Source organism: Ursus americanus, chromosome 1 (genome assembly GCF_024610735.1).
Source record: "Ursus americanus isolate L20-20 chromosome 1, mUrsAme1.1.p, whole genome shotgun sequence".
Classification (NCBI taxonomy): domain Eukaryota; kingdom Metazoa; phylum Chordata; class Mammalia; order Carnivora; family Ursidae; genus Ursus; species Ursus americanus.
In genome coordinates, this window is record NC_142127.1 from 31,035,750 (window position 1) to 31,057,299 (window position 21,550).

General features: G+C 36.2%; 1 long non-coding RNA gene across 2 annotated transcripts in view; it reads left to right on the forward strand.

Moving 5' to 3' along the window:
- Positions 1–21,550, forward strand: part of LOC123782170 (uncharacterized) — a 218,955-nt gene that overhangs the window by 189,460 nt on the left and 7,945 nt on the right. For both annotated transcript variants that reach the window (XR_006776927.2, XR_015723759.1), the window contains one exon: positions 3,573–3,661. This is a non-coding gene — a long non-coding RNA (uncharacterized LOC123782170). The remainder of the gene's footprint in view (positions 1–3,572; positions 3,662–21,550) is intronic.

A 21,550-nucleotide genomic window follows, 5' to 3' on the forward strand; every position in this document is an offset into this window, starting at 1 on the left:
AATCATTCCAGTAGTGAGAGAGGCTTTGTGTATTCAACCTTCATAATGGTCTCTGATGGGACTGGACTTGATTTTAATTCATATATTGTAATTCAAAATGATACTCTTAAGAAATCAACAATTTATCACAAACATCAAACACCTGAGACATTCAAATTAGAGTGAGGATAGTATTCATTCATTCAACGAATATATATTGGGCCAGACACAAGATATTTGTGAGACAAAATGAGCAGCATAAACATACTTTCATTTTCATGGAACTTTCCACTTTGATGAAGGAATGCCAAATAATGGGAAATTTTCACTTTAATGCTATACTTTATATTACAAAAAGAAGACATATGGATAACCCTCAGCAGGCCATGCAGTCAGGATATTTTTTTTTGGTTGGCACGTGCTCATTTAGATCCATGCGCATTCTATGTTTCTGATTTACTTGTGATAACATTAACATTTTTTAGACAGGTGACAGACTTTGTTTAATGTTGGGTCCTTAAATAGTGCTTATGAAACAGTTAATTTATAGCAGTGACTTTATTTATTCTAATACATAAGCTAATCAATTGCAGTATTAATTGAAGTTCTTTCTCGGCCTTGCAGAATTTAGCATATACTAGATACACGTGATTATACAATATCAGCCTGCTGTTTTTAAATTTACTTTGTCACTTTTAAGGGCATACAATCAGTGATTTTGAACCCATTAATTGTGGATAATCTTACTAATAAGTCTGGAACTTATTAGTCGTACATAATGTTTAGAAGACATACAGATTATGCCCATGCATTCAAAGTGAGGTAACAACTCTGACAGTTATATGGTTTCTGCAAATAGTGTAAACCAGAAATTCTCCGTGGAGTAATGAGTCATTGATTAGTTGTTAGCTCTGCTATAACTAATTATTTTATAAAAATAAAGTATCAAAAGTTGTGAATGACTAAATTTGTAAGATAAATTAGAAAGGATTCAAGGTTAGCCTTATAACAATTCCATTAATTATTATGCATTATACATTATGATACACTTTCTTGAGAGGAAGGGAAAGAAATGGAATTGCTTATAAACCTGAATGTGCCCATAGGAGGAGTTTGAATACTTGACTAGTATTTGTCCTGTGTTTACAATAGAAGCATGTGTGATAGACTTTGGCCCAGGCAGAACTAGAATACCAGTACTAGAAAATCTGCTTTTCTGACTGCCCTATAGCCCCAACCTCCACCAATGTATTCGATTTCACATTGTTCTGAAAATTTTATTTGAATATTTTTCAAGGAATATTCACTACTCAGACTCAGCAAATAAAATGGCTGAGGGAAAAATTCCCACTGCAAAGAGAACATTTTTTTTCTTTTCCTTTTCTAAAAAATTGAAGTATAATGAACATACAATGTTATATTAATTTCAGGTGTACAATATAATGATTCAACAGTTCTATACATTATTCGGTACTCATCATGATAAGTATACTTTTAATCCCTTTCTCCTATTTCCCCATTCCCCCACCTACCTCCCCTCTGGTAACCATCAGTTTGTTCTCTATAGTTAAGAGTCTGGGTTTTTGTCTTGTTTTCTTTATTTGTTCATTTGTTTTGTTTCTCAAATTGTACATATGAGTGAAATCATATAGTATTTGACTTTCTCTGACTGACTTGTTTCACTTAACATTATACTTTCTAGATCCATCCATGTTGTTGCAAATGACAAGATCTCATTCTTTTTTTTTGTGACTAATATTCCATTGTATATATGTTTATGTGTGTGAGGTACGTATCTTTATCCATTCATCTACGGAGGGGCAAGCACTTGTGTTTCTTCCATACCTTGACTATTACAAATAATGCTGCAATAAACATAGGGGTGCATATATCTTTTCAAATTAGTGTTTTTGTTTATCTTGGGTAAATACCCAGTAGTGGAATTACTGGATCATATGGTAATTTTATTTTTAATTTTTTGAGGAACCTCCATACTCTTTTCTACAATGGCTGGTCCAATTTACATTCCTACCAACAGTGTACTAGGGTTCCTTTTTTTTCTCCACATCCTTACCAACACTTGTTATTTCTTGTCTTTATGATTCTAAAGCCATTTTGACAGGTGTAAGGTGATATTTCATTGTGGTTTTGATTTGTATTTCCCTAACGATTAGTGATATTGAGCATCTTTTCATGTGTCTGTTGGCTATCTTTATGTCTTTTTTGGAAAAAAAGTTCACTTCCTCTGCCCATTTTTTTAATTGGATTTTTTGTTTTTTTTGGTGTTGAGTTATATTAAGTTCTTTTTGTATTTTGCATATTAACCTCTTAACAGATATATCGTTTCCAAATATTTTATTCCTTTCAGTAGGTTGCCTTTTTGTTTTGTTGATGGTTTTGTTTGTTCATGGTGATGAGAATGGCTGAGAGAAAAATCCCATTGCAAACAGAAAACATTTTAATTAATACATTTCAAACCTTCTGTCTCTCTATTTAACCACTATATTTACCTCTTGATTTAGATAGATTTCCAATTTCTTTTCTTTTTCTTTCTTTCTTTCTTTCTTTCTTTTTTTTTTTTTTTTTTTGGTGGGGGACATCTGGTGATCCTGTGTCTTTATTGTAAGCTGTCTCAGATCCTTTTTGAGAACAGATTACTTGTTTTTAACAGTCAGAGTTTAGTCAGGAAAACAGATACCACTCTAAGTGTTTCAAATAGAGGGTATTTACTACAGATAATTAGTAACATAGGTGACAGAAGAGCTAAAAAGCCCAACAGAGAAAGGAGAAAACCCCAAAATTAGCAGCAGCAGGAAGCAGCTACTGTACCTAGGTTTAAAACGATAGGAAGAATCGAGAGGAGGTAGTCTACCAGGCCTTAGATGTCAAGGCCATCTAATGTACCTATCTGATAGAAGCTGCAGCAATCATGCCACTACTACTACTTGGAAGAGTAAAATATCCTATTTCTCCTTTCTTTCCACCATGCCCTCACCCCCAGTCTGCTACCAGTATCTCCTTTTGACCAGATCAGAAGCCAGCACACACAGGCCTACGAAACACAGTCTGCAGGGTCAGTCTCCCTGTGACACAGTACGGAAGAAGGGTGAAGAATGGATTTGGAAGCAAACAAGCCAAAGAAGATTTGAGTCAATCAATCGATACCAATAGTCTTTTATTTATATTTGCATTTTCCGTCTGAGAGAATAAAATGATTAGTGCTAATTTTAAAATTAGCATTGCATACTTCGATTAGCTTTCAAAAATCTTGACGTATCAAAAAAAAAATATCTTGAAGTATCCAGTTATCAAGAGGTAAACTGCAAGCCTTATTCACCTACTCTTTACCATAACATTTTGTTAGCTGAATGTAAAACTCAGAGACTGGATTACTCTTATAATCCAGTTGTGTTGACTGACTTTTTCCCCTGAAAATGTTCAGAGAAAAGTTAAAGAACTGTCTGGTTGAGTTAGTATAAATACAATTCTACTTACAATCTGGTAGTTCTTTATAGATGACCATTCCAGCACTATAAATTTATAAGTTATATCTACTAAGTTTATAATTCTGTCATTATTATGTTTATTTTCAGATAGAAATCAATTAGTTGTACTTAAAGGACTTAGAAGGTACTCCTGCCTGGATTTGCAACCTTCTTCACATGATGTAACAGAGCAATAAGTAAGTATTCATGTACAGAGATTTCCAGAGTGAAAAGCAGAAGGTTAGAATGATCCTCAGAGCTTATTTATAAGGGGAAAAAAATACCTCTTATTACTTAAAGAGAAAAGACATACTCTACAAAGCATTTGTGATATACATAGTTTTAGTAAAATTTAAATGATTACAATTGAACTTTGGATGAATACTGTCAAATTCAATGTGGTACTTTTTTAACCTTTTTTCCATCTTCCTTTTTGCAACCTATATGTACCCTAGGAAACTAATAATAATGATGTGATTATGCTTAATCACATTAAGTGATAACTGTGTGTGTGATAATTACTGATTAAGTATAATCACTCTATTATTATATTGGTATATGATAATATATAATTTTATTATTATTATGTATAGTTTCAAGGTAGTGGACAGTGACTTTGGTATTTCTCTATAGGTTTCTTTGAAAAGAAAAATTATTTTAGACATTTAGTATTTTTCTATCAAATAGTAATCCCATTCACTAGAGAGTATAGGAATTCTTCCACTCTGGTCAGCTAGTACTAGGAAGTGAGAATAATATAAGTGCCTACCTCATAGTGTTGCTATGATAGTTAATATTTGTGAACTCAGACTAGTGCTTGACACATGGTAAATGCTGAAGAAGTTCTTGGTGAATCATTAAATGCGTAAATAAATAAATCTCTATTTTATCCATGCATATTAATTCCCATCTTCCTTCTAGAGCTATGATATTCTCTTTGCTTGAATTCCCACCCCTCTTTCTATTTACCTAAATCCTGTGATTGAGAACTCATTCAGATTCCACCTCTTAAGACTTTTGTGACAACTGCTGCCTCTGCTGACTTCGCCTTTCTCTTACTCTCTATTGCACTTATGCACAAATACAGTATGTGTTTTTACTTAGCCCTTGCCATTGGTTCTTATTCAGGAGAGAGCATTGGAATTCCCTGGGGAGCTTTTCTAAAATATATATCCCTGGGCCAAACCCCCAGAGTTTTTAAATTCAGTAAGTCCTCACTGGCACCAAAAACATGCACATTTTGATTAAAGCTCTCCAGTAAAACTGATATAAGCCCCTAGTTAAGATACACTGATATGTGAATTATCTCTTGGAGTATGTGCATTTTCTTTCTCAATGAGACTATAAATTTCTTAAGGGCATGAACCATGCTTTGTTTTTCTTGTGTATCTCCCCAGTGCTGGAAACATGACCACTACTGAATAACACTTCTTTCTGGTTTGACTGCAAGCTGTCTGAGTGTGGGACCTAGGGTATACATTGTCAAGGGATGTGGAGGGACAAAGAGATCCACAGACCTATCATTCAATTATTGCCACAATTATTCTGTGTAATGAGTATCCACAAAACTTCAGTGACATACAATGAACGTTTAATGTTTTTCTTTCTAGAATCAGCGGGAGTAGTCTAGGCGCTCTGCTGAATTTACCTGGGCTTACTCATGTGCTTGGGTGTTCCCACTTTATGGTTCAACAGCTTACTTATGCATCTGTGAATTGGCTCTGTTCCACATAACTTTGATGCTCCTTACTGGGACCATTAGTCTAGTCGATGCAAATTTATCATGGAAAAGAGGACAATCCCTGATATGTAAGCCCATTTCAAGCCTCTGTTTGCAATGCATTGGCCAGAGCAAGTCACATGGTAAAAGCCCATTTATGGGAGGAGGGTACAGCACAATTACATTGCAAAAACTGTGGATAGAATGAAGAAGAACTGAGGGCATTTTTCCCAAACGACCATAATGGGACTCTCGTTAATGTCTCTTCTGAGCAGAGCCTACTTTAATGCCTTATTGAAGCCCAATTTTTGTTGTATACAATCACAATCAGGATGTTTTTAAAACAATCTTACCACCCCTGAGTAAGCAAGCAAGTAATCTTACTCAGATTTTTTAAAAAGTTGCAAATAAACAATCACACTAATGCCACATCACTTGCCACTAAATAGAGAAATATCACCTTGTACTTCACAGACTCAACACCACCTGGATAATATGTCACACTTCATTAAACGAGAACATCAGATACAGAAAACAATATATTTGTTGTTCAATAAGATTATTTACTAATTGAGCAAGGTTTGAGAAATTGTCAGCACAATGTGTTTGAATTCAGGAAATTAAACCAAGCACTGTGACTGGAAAAATGTTAAAAACACCACAAATTTGTTTTAAAATGATTCAGCATCTTTGTGTCACTTGTGATTTGGCCACTGGTTCCATCTTTATTACCTGTGGTGCTGCTTAGTGAACTGTTGCAAAACCACCATGCAGTTTATCATGGAAGTTCAACTTAGTATTGCCAGAGAATCATCTTGGGTCTGAAAGAGAGTTTGTACTAAGTGCCCCAGGTTTCAGAAAGGCCATACCATCTCCTTGTGTAAGGGACTTCATCTCCTAAAGGGCCAGAAAGTTAAAACATTGCAAAGCAATTACATAAATTATATGTATAATATATATTTTAGCATATATATTATTCAGCACCAAAGTAATAACTAAATTACTATGACCACTTTTCTAAGTTAATGTGCTAATTTTCCATTTTTGATTCTTTACTTGCTCCCAAGGTACATACTTTAATAACTCTTGGAAGCAGGATTGATCAGCAATACAAGTATTATATAAACTATAGTAAGGGAAATTGCTTTTCTTCTGAACCTTTCTAACTGCTAGAGAAGAGAAAAACTGAGAGAGGCATATAATAAGCTCTTTCTCTGTTAAGTGGAGACATTTTAGAATTTTACATGAGTGTGATTGTGATGGAGCCAGAAAACAAGTCCATTTTCCTGGAAAGTCAAGAATGATAACATTCCACGCACTGAGAACCTTCTCCCTCTCTCCCAAGTACAAATAGATATACCCAATTCAACTTTAGGCAACACAACACCCATGGGAGCTGGCTGGTTGCAAAGCGAGGCCCTCAAGAAAGTGGAAGTTAAAGCCTCAATTTTGCTTTCTTAAATAGAAAATTCTGTGGAACTAACATTGTATCTTCTCTTTTAGTCACAAAGAAGGGTAGTTGCTTTGGAAATTTGGAAAAAAGCTTTAGTTCCTCTACGTACTTTTTGATAGAGCTTTGTAGGTAGTACCACTTGCAGCAAAGAAAACTTAGCAAGCACTTGGACAAGCTAAGCTGAGCTTAGGACAATATGTAAGTTGGCGGGATGGTTCTACAAGAGGGTGAGGAACATCACCTGGCCCCGCATTTGGGAGCAGCCCCTATTAACCTTGGGGGAAATGAAGGTTATAGTGGGAATGAAGCCAGTGGCAGATAATTAATTATTTCAAAACATTTATTTTCAACAGAGTTTGAATCTTGGTGTCTGGTATATGGATAAACAGGCAAAGCTTGGAAAAGCACAGTGCTATGAATGTTTAATAGCCAAATGATATCTTGATGTCAAAGCTACTTATATGTACATGCATTTTTAACTTGATTTGGCTGCCACAGTGAGACAAGCTAAAATTGAAGCACAGTTATTTTCAGGACTTAGAAGTTTAAAAATTCAAACTGTATGGTATTGTCTTAGGATGGAGGAATGAGGACAAAGTCATTCCTATAATAGCAAAAAGGAGAAAATATGGGAAAATGGATAATTGATGCCTAGATTTATAGTTCGGTACTTATGTATTATAAAGATCATCAAGGTATTCAACAAGAAAAGGGAGTAACATATTTTTAGGAGATATCCTGTGTATTAGGATAAATATTCTATTTAATTTGCATATAGAAAAATTGGGGTCCTGTTTCCATTAAAAAAATGTGACTGAATATAGCAAGAACATTTCATTGTGTGACTAATGCTTTGGACCACCATTTCCCTATCAGAAAACTAGCCTGAGACTCATCTATTTCTGGAAATGTATTTAATTGGATGACAGGTTTTAATTAGGTAGGGCCACTCAGCCTGCTTACTCTCCATCTTTCTCTCTCCATGAGCCATTTCTCCATTAGAAGGTTGCAAGAGCCATAATTATTCCAGTTATCCTAAAAAGAATGTTTTGAAGTACAGTAGTTAACTGTCAAAAAAAGAAGGCTAATTCCCAGTTATGAGAACATTTTCCCAATGGAAATCTTCCTTTCATTCTGGGTAGACATATTTGTGTCTGTTTCTAGCTTTATTGGGCTCAATTCTGTCCTTCTTGGAGGGCTAAGTTCTCTTGTTAACTGTTCAGAATTAAACAAATTCTTCAATTCCAGAAAACTTTCTAGCTGTTTTTAGCTCTAGCCAAACTGTCTATATGACCTAAATAAGTACCTAAAACATGACACATATAATGAAAATGTCCAGAAGAAACATAATGGAACCAAATAATTTGAATATATTTCCCATAATATGTGAAATTTTAATAGACATAATGTTAAAAAAAAGAATCATCAAATATTGGGCAATTATGGGCTAAGTGAACAGATTTCTTTACTCTAGGAATTATCAGATTGTTTACTGATAGGCATTAGCTCATTGGCATCAGACTTCCAGATCTTTCTACTTCCATTGTATTTTCATGGGAGGAGGAAGCCTGGGGGAGAGAGATTTTTCATTTGGATAGTTAGTAATATCACACTTTTATTTGGTTTTCTTTGAAACCAGGACTTGACAATATCCTCCCTCGATGTCTGCTGTTAAAAAGTTTAAAAATGTTTCTGTGATTCCTGTGGTAAAGGAAAAAGGAGAACTGATTTTGTATGACTCCCGGTATGTGTTGGGTTACTTGTCAAAATGAACCAGGTACATGGGGATGCACAATGTCTAAGTTTTGGCCTTTCAGCCTTTACTTTTTGGATAGAGATGGCATAGCCCAATAGGCAAAGAATGATTGATAAAATTTTAACATTAAAAAAATTATACTTGAAAATATAGTTGCTTATTTGGCATGGTACTAAAATTAGAGCATATATTATTGAACTATCTGGTTATTTGGTGGATGTGTGCTAGAAATGATAATCTAAATTATATTTGGTTTTAACTCATGTTATCATCTCATTTGCTATCTCTTAACTCAAGCTACCATCATCTCTTTCCTTTACAATTGTAACCACTTTCTGCTGGTCTCCCTGCTTCTACCCATGTCCCACCATAGACTATTCCTTACCCAGTATCCAGTGTGATTCATTAAAAAACATAAGCAGATTGTATTCCTCTGCTGCTCTAAATCATGGAATCGCTCCCTGTGGAAGACAGAAATCTTAGATGGCCCCAGAGATTCCCACCCCTTCATGTACATACTCTGTGTGATTATTTGGAAGAATACTTCCTTGAATGTGAAAGATGGGATTTCACTCTCGAAATGTTATATGGCAAAATAGATTTTTCAGATGCAATTAAGTTACCAAATTGGTTGACCTGAGTTAATTAACCCTACCTAGGTTTGACCTAATTGTATGAGCCCTTTCGAGGGGTCTAGGTCTTCTCAGAGGTCGGACGGATTTGATGTCAGCAAGATGCCTTCCTGATGTGCTGAAAGAAAGCTGCCATGTTGTGAGTTGGGAGGTAGTGGGAGGAGTGTGCATTTGGCCAAGAGCTATGGGTAGCTTCTAGTTGCTGTGAGTAATGTCTAGCTGACATGCAGCAAGAAATTAGAGACCTCAATCCTGCAACCACAAGGAGATGAATTTTGCCAACATCTTGAATAAGATGGGAAGAGGATCCCAAGCCTTAGATGAGATCATAGCCCCTGCCAGTATCTTACTTGCAGCATGGGAAGACTGAGCAGAGAAACCAGCTATGGCATGCCCAGACTCCTGACCCACAAAAAACTCTACGATACTAAATTTGTGTTTTTTTAAGTATAAACTTAATTTGTTATGTAGGAAACTAATAAACTTTCCCTCACTGAAGAAAATATAAAATGACTTGAGTAAGGATTTTGGATTCTATTCTGGTATTTGGCCCTGACTTTCTGTAGTATCATCTTCTATTCTATCCCTTCTTCACTGTACTGCCACCATGTTGTTCTCTTTAGAGTTCTCAGAACTCTCCAGCATGATTCTTCCTCTGTTCTTATTGTTCCCGCTTCCCGGAGCTTCCTGCCCCAGCATATCCACAGACTTCCTGTCACACATCATTCAGGTTCCTATCAGAGATCTACCCCCTGGTTACCTAGATTAGTCAGGATAGGCTAGGCTTTACTGTGCCAACAAACAATCCCCAAATCTCACTGACTTAAAATAAAAGTGTGCTTTTCATTCCCCCATATGTCTAGTTTGGATCAGAAAGAGAGTTCTGCTTATCATAAGCATGAGGGACTCAGGCAGATGGAAATTCCAGCATTTCATAATGCCAGTATTTCAGCTTTCTTTTGATTAGTATTAGCATATATATATATTATCCTATCCCTTTACTTCCCTCCATCCCTTTACTTTTATATGTTTGTGTCATTGTATGTTAAGTAGGTTTCTTGTAGATAATATATAGTTGGATCTTGTGGGTTTTTAAAATTTTATATGTCAGTTTCTGGGTTTTTTTTAATTTTTTTTATTTTAAAGATTTTTATTTATTTATTTGACAGAGATAGAGACAGCCAGCGAGAGAGGGAACACAAGCAGGGGGAGCGGGAGAGGAAGAAGCAGGCTCATAGCTGAAGAGCCTGATGTGGGGCTCGATCCCATAACGCCGGGATCACGCCCTGAGCTGAAGGCAGGCGCTTAACCGCTGTGCCACCCAGGCGCCCCCAGTTTCTGTTTTTTAATTGGTGTATTTAGGGCATTGATGGGTGAAGTGATTATTGATATAGTTGGATCAATATCTCCCATATTTGTTACTATTTTCTATTCACTGTCCTTGTTCTTTGTTTTAGTGGGGTTTTTTTTTGTTTTTTTGGTTTTTTTTTTTGTTGTTGTTTGGTCTTCCATCTTTTTCTGCTTTCTCGGTTTTAATGTGTGACCCTCTCTTAGCATATTAATTGCATTATTTTTAATCTTTTTTAGTGCTCAAGTTTGCGATATGCATTTACAGCTAATACAAATCCACTTGCAAATAACAGTATATCACTTCAAGTACCTTATAACAGAGTATTTTCAGTTCGTCCCTCCCATATCTTATGAAATTTCTGTCATTCATTTCGCTTCTCTGTAAGCTGTATTACCAAAAACATTGTTGCTATTATTATGTTGAAAAAACTGTTATCTGTTAGATAAATTAAGAATAAGAAAAATAGGGGCACCTGGGTGGCTCAGATGGTTGGGTGTCTGACTTCAGCTTGGGTCATGAGCTCCAGGTCCTGGGATCCAGCCCCATGTTGGGCTCCCTGCTTGGCAGGGAGTCTGCTTCTCCCTCTCCCTCTGTCTCTCCACCTGCTTGTGCTCTCTGTGTCTCTGTCTCTCTCTCAAAATGAATAAATATAATCTTTTTTTAAAAAAGTAAGAAAAATAAAAGATATTATTTTACCTTCATTTATTCCTTCTTGAATCTATTTCTTTATATAGATCTGAGTTTCTGACCTATCATTTTTCTTCTGTCTGAAGAATTACTGTTTTATATTTGTTGGAAAGCAGGTTTACTGGTAACAAACATTCTCAATTTTTGTTTGTCTAAGAATGTCTTATTTCTCCACTTATGAAGGAAAATTTTGCCAGATACAGGTTGGATCTAGATTGATGGTTGGGTTTTTTTTTTTTTTATTTAACATTTTAAATATTTCATTTCATTGTGTTCTTGTGTGCATGGTTTCTAAAGAAGTCTAATGTAATTCTTATTCTTGCTCCTCTATAGGTAAAGTGTTTTATTCTTTGGCTTCCTTCAAGATTTTTTTCTTCATCTCTGATTTTCTACAGTTTGAATATAATATGCTTAGGTATTTATTTTCTATCTATATATTCATTCTGCTTGGTATTCCCTGAGATTTCTTGATCTTTGGTTTGGTGTCTATTATTAATTTTGGAAAATTCTCAGTCATTATTGCTTGAAATATTTCTTCTGTTTCTTCCTTCTCCTTCTGGTAGTCCTATTATGAAAATGTCATACCTTTGGTAATTGTTCCACAGTTTTTGAATATTCTGTTCTATCTTTTTTATAACTTTTACTCTTTGCGTTTCAGTTTTGGAAGTTTCTACTGACATTTATTCATGTTTACTGATTCTTTCCTTGGCTGTATCCCCAGTCCATCGGTGAGAATATCAAAGGCATTTTTCATTTCTGTTAGTTTGGATTTCTAGCATTTCCTTTTGATTCTTTCTTAGAGTTTTTATCTCTGCTTACATCACCCATCCTTTCATGCATGTTGTACATTTTCCCCAGTATAACTCTTAGCATATTCATCATACTTGCTTTAAATTCTAGTCTAACATTCCCACATCTCTACAATGTCTGTATCTGTCCCAATGCTTGCTCTGTCTCTTCAAACTGTGTTTTTGTCTTTTAGTATGCCTGTAATAGACCACTATTTAGTGTGAGGTTTTATGTTTATCTGGTTAGAAGTTAGGTGGTGTTTCTTGCCTTGTCGATTTTTGCCATTCTAGCTGGTGTAAGGTGGTATCTCAATGTGGATTTGATTTGAGTGTGGAGAAAGGGAACCCTCTTACACTGTTGGTGGGAATGCAAGTTGGTACAGCCACTTTGAAAAACGGTGTGGAGGTCTCTCAAAAAGTTAAAAATAGAGCTACCCTATGACCCAGCAATTACACTACTGGGTATTTACCCCAAAGATACAGACATAGTGAAGAGAAGGGCCATATGCACCCCAATGTTCATAGCAGCATTGTCCACAATAGCCAAACTGTGGAAGGAGACAAGATGCCCTTCAACAGATGAATAGATAAAGAAGATGTGGTCCATATATACAATGGAATATCACTCAGCCATCAGAAAGAATGATTACCCAACATTTGCATCAACATGGATGGGACTGGAGGAGATTATGCTAAGTGAAATAAGTCAAGCAGAGAAAGACAATTATCATATGGTTTCACTCATTTGTGGAACAAGGAATAGCAGGGAGATTGGTAGGCAAAGGAAGGGAAGAATGAAGGGGGGGGTAAACAGAAGGGGGAATGAACCACAAGAGACTATGTACTCTGGGAAACAAACTGAGGGTTTTGGCGGGGGCGGGGGGAGGGGAATGTGCTAGCCCCCTGACGGGTCTTAAGGAGGGCACGTATTGCATGGAACACTGGGTGTTATACGCAAACAATGAATCATGGAACACTACATCAAAAACTAATGATGTACTGTATGGTGACTAAAAAAAAAAAAAAAAAAGTTAGGTGATGATTATTGTTTGCTTTAGAGATCCATATCAGAGGCTAAAATTTCCTCCTTGGTGTCCTTGTTTTTGTCTCCTCTTTTGTCTTGGGATTTCCCTAGAAACTTCCTAAATGTGGTCTGAGGCATGCAGTTCTTTCCATAGTATCCACTTATATTATACAGGAGCCCCTTGATATTGTGATAAGATGTGGGAGGAGGGAAAGGATTCTATAGTTCTGTACTTCGGTTTCGATCATTTAATTGAGCCTGTGCTGTGCCCCTGGGCTGTGATCTTAACAACTGCTTCTCACTCTTTCACCCCTTTAGTTAGTTGACATGGGAAAGCTAGAGGGGGAAGGAGTTGGGTATTTTCCTTCTTCCAGATCAGTTAGGTTCTGGTAAAACTTAAGCCAATTAGGCTTTGGTAAAATAGTTCCTCTTGAGGGCATGCTTTGTTAATAAAAACAGGTTGCTCTGGGCTTATTTCATTATGGTTCCTTTTCCTTCCCTGCTTTGGAAAGCACCAGGAAATTTTTCTCTGATCTTCAGTGTAAGAAGCTCACTGAAGTGCAGGAGTTCTCCTAAGACTGAGCTCCTTGGGTTAACTCTCAAACTTGTCCATATTAATGCTCCGGCAATTCCATCAATTACCATTTAGGTTTTCCTACCTTGATATTGATTCTGGTGGAGGTTTCTGCTTGTGGGTTTCCACTCCCGTAAGTTGCAATTCTCAATATCCCCCTCTCTGTCTCTTCAATCTTGGGGGCAGTTCATTGTGATCTCAATGCTCTGTTGAATCTAAGAAGAGTGTCGATTTTTAGTTTGTTCAGCTTTTTTCTTGTTGTAGGGACAGAAGTGATGACTTCCAAGATTTTTACATGCCAGACTAGAAACTAGAAGTTGCCACTATTTCAACATGAGACTTAAAGCTTTGCCTCCTGCTATAGGAGGAATCACTTTAGAGAATTGCACGGCGGCTCCTAAATTCTTCAGCCTGACAGTGACATGTCATTTCTACTCATATTTCATTGGCCAAAGTAAATCACATGGTCACACCCAAGTTTTAAAATGTGAGGAAATGTCACCCTCCAGTGTTCCTAGAAGATGAGCATTAGAAGTACTGGAGAACATTAATGGTGACCAGAGCATTCTATATAAGGTAGTATTTCCAGCTCCATTTACCACTTTGCTCTCTTACCACGCCTTTATCATCTTTCTAGCACTTTATAATACTCTATTGTAGCATACATAAGATATTATAAAGAAACCTATTATGGTAAATACGCTGTTTATTATTTGTCTCTCCTCTCCCACCTCCACCAATGTGAGGATCATGGGAATAGGAACTTTGTCTATTCTAGTCACTTTTTATCCCCAGAACCCAGAATATCCAGTGTTCGATACATATTTGGTAAATTAATTAATGAATATATTTTGTTTTAACCTTGGGAGCCCAGAAAAATGAACCCTTGTTTGAACCCTTCACATCAGCCTAATCTGGCTCAGAAACTGTCTTTCCAATAGGAATGAAACTGCATAGCCTTGTGCAGAGCTCTTGTCGGGCTAGTTGGGCATATCCTTTGCTTTAGATGGCAAGGAAAGAATGAAAAAGCATCAGAAGTTCCCTGGAACATGGTGCTGTTTGAAGGCAAGGGTATACACAACCTGAGGGAAAATGAGTTTGAAAATGAGCTTAGGCTTTTAAACAATGCAGGCAAAAAGTGTCAATAACTTGAAAAATAGGTAAATTCTCAGTTTAACAATCTTCTCAGGTTTATGTTTACAATCAGGGATATGTAGTTTTCATTCCTCACTGGAAAGCAAAAAGCTAAATCACCTCTTGAATATGAAATTTAGATACAGTGCTTGGAACATTCCCTTCAAAGAGCAAACCTGCCAGATTCTGTCCTGGTTGATATGTGCGCTTCCTGCTGGTTCAGGCACATTGTCTTTGTGCTTTTTTATGCTTATGGTTCACTCTGAGCTTAATGAGTGCATTCAGGCATGTAATGAAGAACACCACCATCATACAAACAATTCATTGAAGTCCAAAGATATGGTGATTTTATCAATTATATTATTCAGGAGAGTAAATTTGCAACTTATTAAAAAATGCATAGATTGAGTGGCATCTGGAACACTGTTGTGTTGACACTCAGGGTTTTTGCAGCCATGCTATAAAACAAAATCTCAAATTGATGGCATTTGATATAGTCAGTGTAAAGCTTTTGTCTTTCTACTTGCTGGAGGAAACAGATGAGAGCAATGCAATTGTGGATCACAGGCCCTCTGGTGTGAAATTCATCCTAACTAAGCCAAAAACATTTGATGGCCGAAGGCACAGACTCCCATAGCAAATTATTTTCATTTTCACCTCCACTAGCTTTGGCTAATGGGATGAACACAAGGCTAGAAGGCAGGTGAACCCCACTAATTATCCAAGAGTTACTTGCCTTTTTTCTCTTTTCTTCCTTTTTAAAATAAAGTGTTTTATAGAGTTTTCAGAGCATGTTTATATATATCTTATTTAATCTTACAACAGCCCAGTGAGGTTAGCTGGTCAATTGTTCTCACTTGCATTTCTGCGTAAGGGACACTCACTTAGAGTTGAATGGGAAAGAGGTCAGAGATTTTGACCCTAAGCCCGATGCTTCCCCCCCCCCCCCCATTATACAACTATGATGCTCTGGACTTCAGCTTCCTCATTTCAAACCAAAGATAAATATACTTAGTTTGTTAACTTAAGTTGTGAGGATGGCAAAAGATGGTTGAATTTTAAATGTTGTGATTGGACAAAGCCTTATGAGTTGAAAAATTATCATCTTGCTTATGTTAAGTCCAAGGGCTCTTAGACCTTAAAGCCTTCTTTTCCACATTCTTCTTCAAAAACTGTCCAGCACTGATAAATGTGTATAGAACCCTGGAATTTTCCATTGAAAACATATAGAAATGAGCTGTCTTAAAGGAAGAGTGGAAAGTCATTTAAAAGCAGCCAAACAGTAATTCAGATTTGGCCCTCTGTAGGGAGAGTTATCAAATTAAAAAAAAAAATTATGATAACTTGTTGATTTGCTTCAATGCTGTTCTGTTTATTTTCTAGCTCATTGATAAGAGGGTCCTCTTACTTTTGACTAAGCATTGCCACATGGAGCCATGATTTTCAAGGAGAGCAGTACAAAAATAAATATTCTGTATTCTAAAATATGTTATGACTGATTCTTTTTTAAAGTATATAGAGCAGGGGTTGGAAAACTTTTTCTGTAAAGGACCAGTATTTGCAGAACATTTCTGTCACAAATACCCAACTTAACTTCTGTAGAGTACAAAAGTATCCATAAGCTGTATTTAAGTGGATGAGCGTGTTCCAATAAAGCTTTATTTATGGACATTGAAATATGAGTTTCATATAATTTTCTCATGTTATGAAATATTCTTTTGATTTTTTCCAACTATTTGAAAATGGGAAAAAAACATTCTTAGCTCATAGGCCATACAAAAACAAGAGATTTGGTCCATGGGCCATGTTGATTGAAAACTGACTTAAAGCACAGGACAAACGTTCATTTTTACTGTAGACCTACTCTATACAAATGATTCTTTGACTTGGAAAAGCATTTCTAGAAAGTCTGTTCTCACAATGCATACAAACTTCCAGCACTGTCAGCAAAGGCAATATCTCACAGCAGGGCTCTAGAAGTTAGGTAGTCATCTCTGTGTAGGAAAAGTAGAAATACGTCCTCATCAAAGAAGGGAAATTAATTAGCACTATTTGGTATTTAGCCTACAAAATCTTGGGGCAAAGGCAGTCTCGCAAGACTAAGTACCTCACCACTCTCAATTTGGTGCTCAATAAATATCCTTTGAGTTAATTGAAATTCCTACACAAAGTTCCTAAGTTCTTTCTTAGTATGTAGAATGAAATGAACATAGACTATAATTGTCTGTTTAGAAGACAAGGGGTTAATGAAATGAACCTTTTAGTAGCACTCTTTACTGCTACTTGATGAAGGGTGATTATGAAAGACTTAAATGACAGTGAGATTTTACAAAAGTGCTTAGGCAGTAGGGCAAGGTGTGCACAATATCTAAATGATTAGCCATTATGAGCTTGATAATACCCGTGACTAAGTTAATCTGTGGCTATAAATTGGATATCTATGGAACCTGCTAAATTCTTCCAGATCTCCAGTGTGCAATTTAATCATAATGAAGCAGCTAATTACTGGTGTGACCTATTATCTTGGAAGTTCACACATATTCTAAACTCCTTTGCCTTATAGTCAATGCCAAGATATGTTAGTACCTAACCTTTAGTTGGTTAAGAACAAGACTGTGGATTCAGATAGCTGAGGTTCAAATTCCGCTTTGACATTTACTCACTATGAAACTTGGGATACATTACACAGTCTCTCTTTGCTCTTGGTTTATTCGTTTGTAAATAATAATGATAATAATGATAATAATAGTATTTACCTGGTTGGGCTGGATTGCTGCGCAAGCTAAATGAATCAAGGCATGTAAGGCTCTCAGAACAATAGCTGGAATTAAGACTTCAGTAAATGTCAGCTAAAAATACACCTTTGGGTCTTAGCCTGATGCTGTAAGCTGATAACTTCTCTAGTCCCTATCCCTGCATTGAACTCCACCTAAGTTTTTTACTTGAAATACTCATGCATCTCTGCTTTGAAATAGAATATTCATCTCAAAATTATCATGCCCACAAACACACTTGACTTCTTTCCCACCCCAAATCTATTTTCCCCAAAGTGAAAGAACTTTATTCTTCCAGTTTTTCGGGCTAAAAAACAAATACAATCCTGAAGTCATCTTTGACTTCTTTCTTTTTCTTATATTCCACATCCTATCCAATAGTATATTCTGTGAGTTCTAACAAAATATATCTAAATCTAACCCACCACCTTATCTGTTATTCCAGTCCATGTCACAATGACCTTTTGCTTAGGCTATGCTTGCAGTAGCCTCCTAACCAGTGTCTGTTTCTGTCCATGATCTTCTACTGTCTGTTCTCCATGCACCACATACTGTCCACACCATGCTGTATCCACAGCGTCTACACAGCTCCTGGCACATGGTCAGTATTCAATAAATGAACTAACCAAATGTTTGATTAAAATATTTTAAAGCTATGTGGCTTATAACCTTATGATAGGCACTGAAAAGATCTAGTTGAAAATGATGCAGAATTCTAAATAGTCTCTTCTTTTTAAAATTGTCATAATAAATAATTCCTTTAGAAGTGAGTATAGGGTGATAAGGTAGGACTGCATAATTTTGAAGTATCCGTCAGACTAAAATTTTGTGAATCTTTAACTTGTAAAAGCCATAAGGCCAAGAATAAGGCAGACAAATCAACCAAGATAAACTCTGTAATATTCTAGAAAAGTGTACTGGATTTAAAAAGTTTAGTTTTGCGAGCCCTGAATTTGTACCAGAAATTTGTGAGTCCTACATTTGTACCAGATATGTATATTTTATATTCACACCAGTTAGTCAGGACCTACCATTGTATGAAAAAGAAAATAAATTACCCGGTTAAATTAGATCTTTAACTAGGAAGTAAAAGTAGAAAAATACTTTGCGTCAAGTTATGAATCTCTAAATATTTTGCTTCTTTGGTAGTACTGCTCATTTATGAAAGAAACTTTTACTTAAGGATCTTAAAACAAAGTGTCTGGTAAAATTTCTTCAAACTGCAAAGTTGTTGTTGTTTTATGGTTATGTTTAACTGTTGGGAGACTAAGGTTCAGGATGCTGTTAACATTAAAGTCTGGGTTTCTCTGACTTCTTGTAAGTGATTATGTCCAGACCAAGAGATGCTACAAGGGCAGTTGCCAGCAACAACATCCTATTTTTTTGATAGAGAGCAAGGGGCTTGGTGGGCCACAGCCTGCTGCTGAAGGCTGGTAGGTCTGTTCTCTTCCTGGGCCACTTCCTGTCTATAGCATCTCTTCTATCTATCCCCCTTTTTTTCTTGAAGAAATGAGAGATGTACATGATTTCCCTGTCTGGAAAATTCAGAGAATATTTTCTCTTGATTATAAGCAAGAAGACATGGGAAAATATAAAGAAAGAGGAAAAGGAGAGGGAGAAAGATAAAGAAAGGTAACCAGAAGAGAAAAGGAAAAAATGAAAGGAGATAAGAAAGAAAATGAGGAAAGAATTCATTAATGCTTAATTTTTAAATAATGTTGAAGAAAGAAATTAATTGTGTGTGTGTGTGCACGCTTGTGCAGGCACACGTGAATGTACATACCTCTGTGTGCTGAGAAACCTTGAAGCAAAGCTGCACCTAAGCAAAGAGCACACCAGGAGCCAGGGTCAGGGCTTTTTGGAGAAATGGCTGATTCTAGAACTGGAACAGGAAAGAACAAGATAGACCTGAAGCATCTTATTGTAGCAGAACATAAGAAAATGCCCGAAGAGTGACAGAGCATGTCAAAGTGACATGGGAGCAGCCTGAATGAGCTTCTGCTAGGCAGATTTGGGAAAAATTTGAGCCTCAAAATGTAATAAAAACAATAACAATAGTAGTAATCGCAACCCGTTATATAAGATAAGAATTCATGAGTCTGTTCTTATTTAAATTTAAAAAACCAGACAAATGGAGAGAGAAGAGAAAGCCAGTCTTCTTTACAGCAGAATGATAACCAAAAAATGTAGAAGGAATGATAGAGTTAGAAAATCATCAACTAAAGAAATCAGTGCTATACCTGGTGAGTAAAATTTTGAAGAACCCAGATATTCACATAGCAAGTATCTCCAAACAAATTCTGTATTAATTACAGAGACAAATAGCAACTTTTCACTGGAGAAACCTGGTGGATAACAAAGTAAACATCATCAGCATTGGAACCAGCAGTATCAAATACCTCCAGATATGGTGCAGAGAAAGACAAGCCATCACTTCCATGCCAGAACAAATAATTTGAATTTAACCATGAGAGAACATCAGACATTCTTTAAAGTAATTGATCTGTACTCTTCAAAAATGTCCAGGCCCTTAAAGTCAGAGAGTCAGAGGCAAGATTACAGTAAAGATTAAAGCAACATGACAACCAAATATAATGTTTGATCCTACGTTATTCCTGAACTGAGGAAAATGAAAGAGCCATGTAAGACTTTATTGGAACAATTGACAAATTTTGAATATAGACTAGGGATTAGTATCTTAGTCTGCTTGGGGTGTCATAACAAAATACCATAGACTGGTAGCTTAAACAACAGAAATTTACTTTCCCACAATTCTAGAGCCTGGAAGTCCAAGATTAGGGTGCCATCATGGTCAGTTTCTAGCAAAAATTCTCTTTTTTTGTTGTAGACAGCTACATTCTCACTATGTGCACACAAGGTGGGGGAGGAAGGTAGAGAAAAGTCTTTCTGGTGTCTCTTCTTAAAGAGCACTAATCCCATCAGGCTAGGACCTCACTCTCATGACCTTATCTAACCCTAATTACTGCCCAAGTGCCCCATCTCCAAATATCATCACATTGGGAAGTTAGGGCTTCAACGTATAAATTGGGAGAGGAAGACACAAACATTCAGTCCATAACATTCTGGTATCAATGTTAAATTTCCTGACTGTGGGAACTATGCAGGGGTTATGTGAGTGAGTGTTCTTGCTCTTGGGCAGTATACCCTAAAATTTTTAGGGGTAAAGGAACACACTTCTCCAAATTATTGTCAAATGGTTTCAGAAATAAATGTATGTATACATATACAAATAAAGAGACCTACAGAATAAATCCAAGTGGGGCAGAACAAAAACAATTGTTAGAATCTGGGTAATGGGTATAATGGAAGTTCCTTGTGTATCAAACAAAAAATTTTATGCAAAAGAATCCTTGGAGTTACAAGGTAGGCTCTTAATTATCCTTCACCAATCAACCTATTTCTATTCATCCAGGATTAGCAAGATTCCTCTATTGTATTTATTCTTTCCTGAAGAGTTGATTAGTCCTCTAACTTTCAGGGAAGAAATAAAAATCTGAGAGTCATCAGGTAAACACGGCACAAAATTTCTCAGCATTCATAACATCAGGTTAACATCAATAATGTGGCATTTCCATAAAGTGCAATTTGATAGGGAAAATACAAAGTCCCACATTTGAATTAAAAAAAATTAATTGTTTGGGGGTGCCTGGGTGGCTCAGTCAGTTAAGCAGCTGCCTTCGACTCATGATCTGAGGGTCCTGGGATTGAGCCCTGTGTCGGGCTCCCTGCTCGGTGGGGAGTGTGCTTCTCCCTCTGCCTGCTGCTCCCCCTACGTGTTCTCTCTTCCGCTCTCTCTCTCTCTCTCTCTCTGTGTTAAATAAATAAATAAAATCTTTTAAAAAATAATTTTTTGGAATAAAATTAAACTTAACAATTTCTTAAATGAATAATAATGAGCAAGTACAATATAAACTTAAAATACAACTAAGAAAAAATAAGATTTTTTAGCTTCTCTCTTTAAGTTGTTAGTAAGTAACCAATTTTTCCTATCGCAATTGTTTAGCTTTAACTTCATGTGGTTATTATCTTATAACCTATTCCTCATTGAAAACAATTTTTAATGAAGCACTTTTATTCAAAGATACTAACGTTTTTTTCTCTTTCTGCAGGAAACAATAATTTACAAAAATAGGAACCTACATTCATCTTTTTAAAAATCATAACTTCCTTTT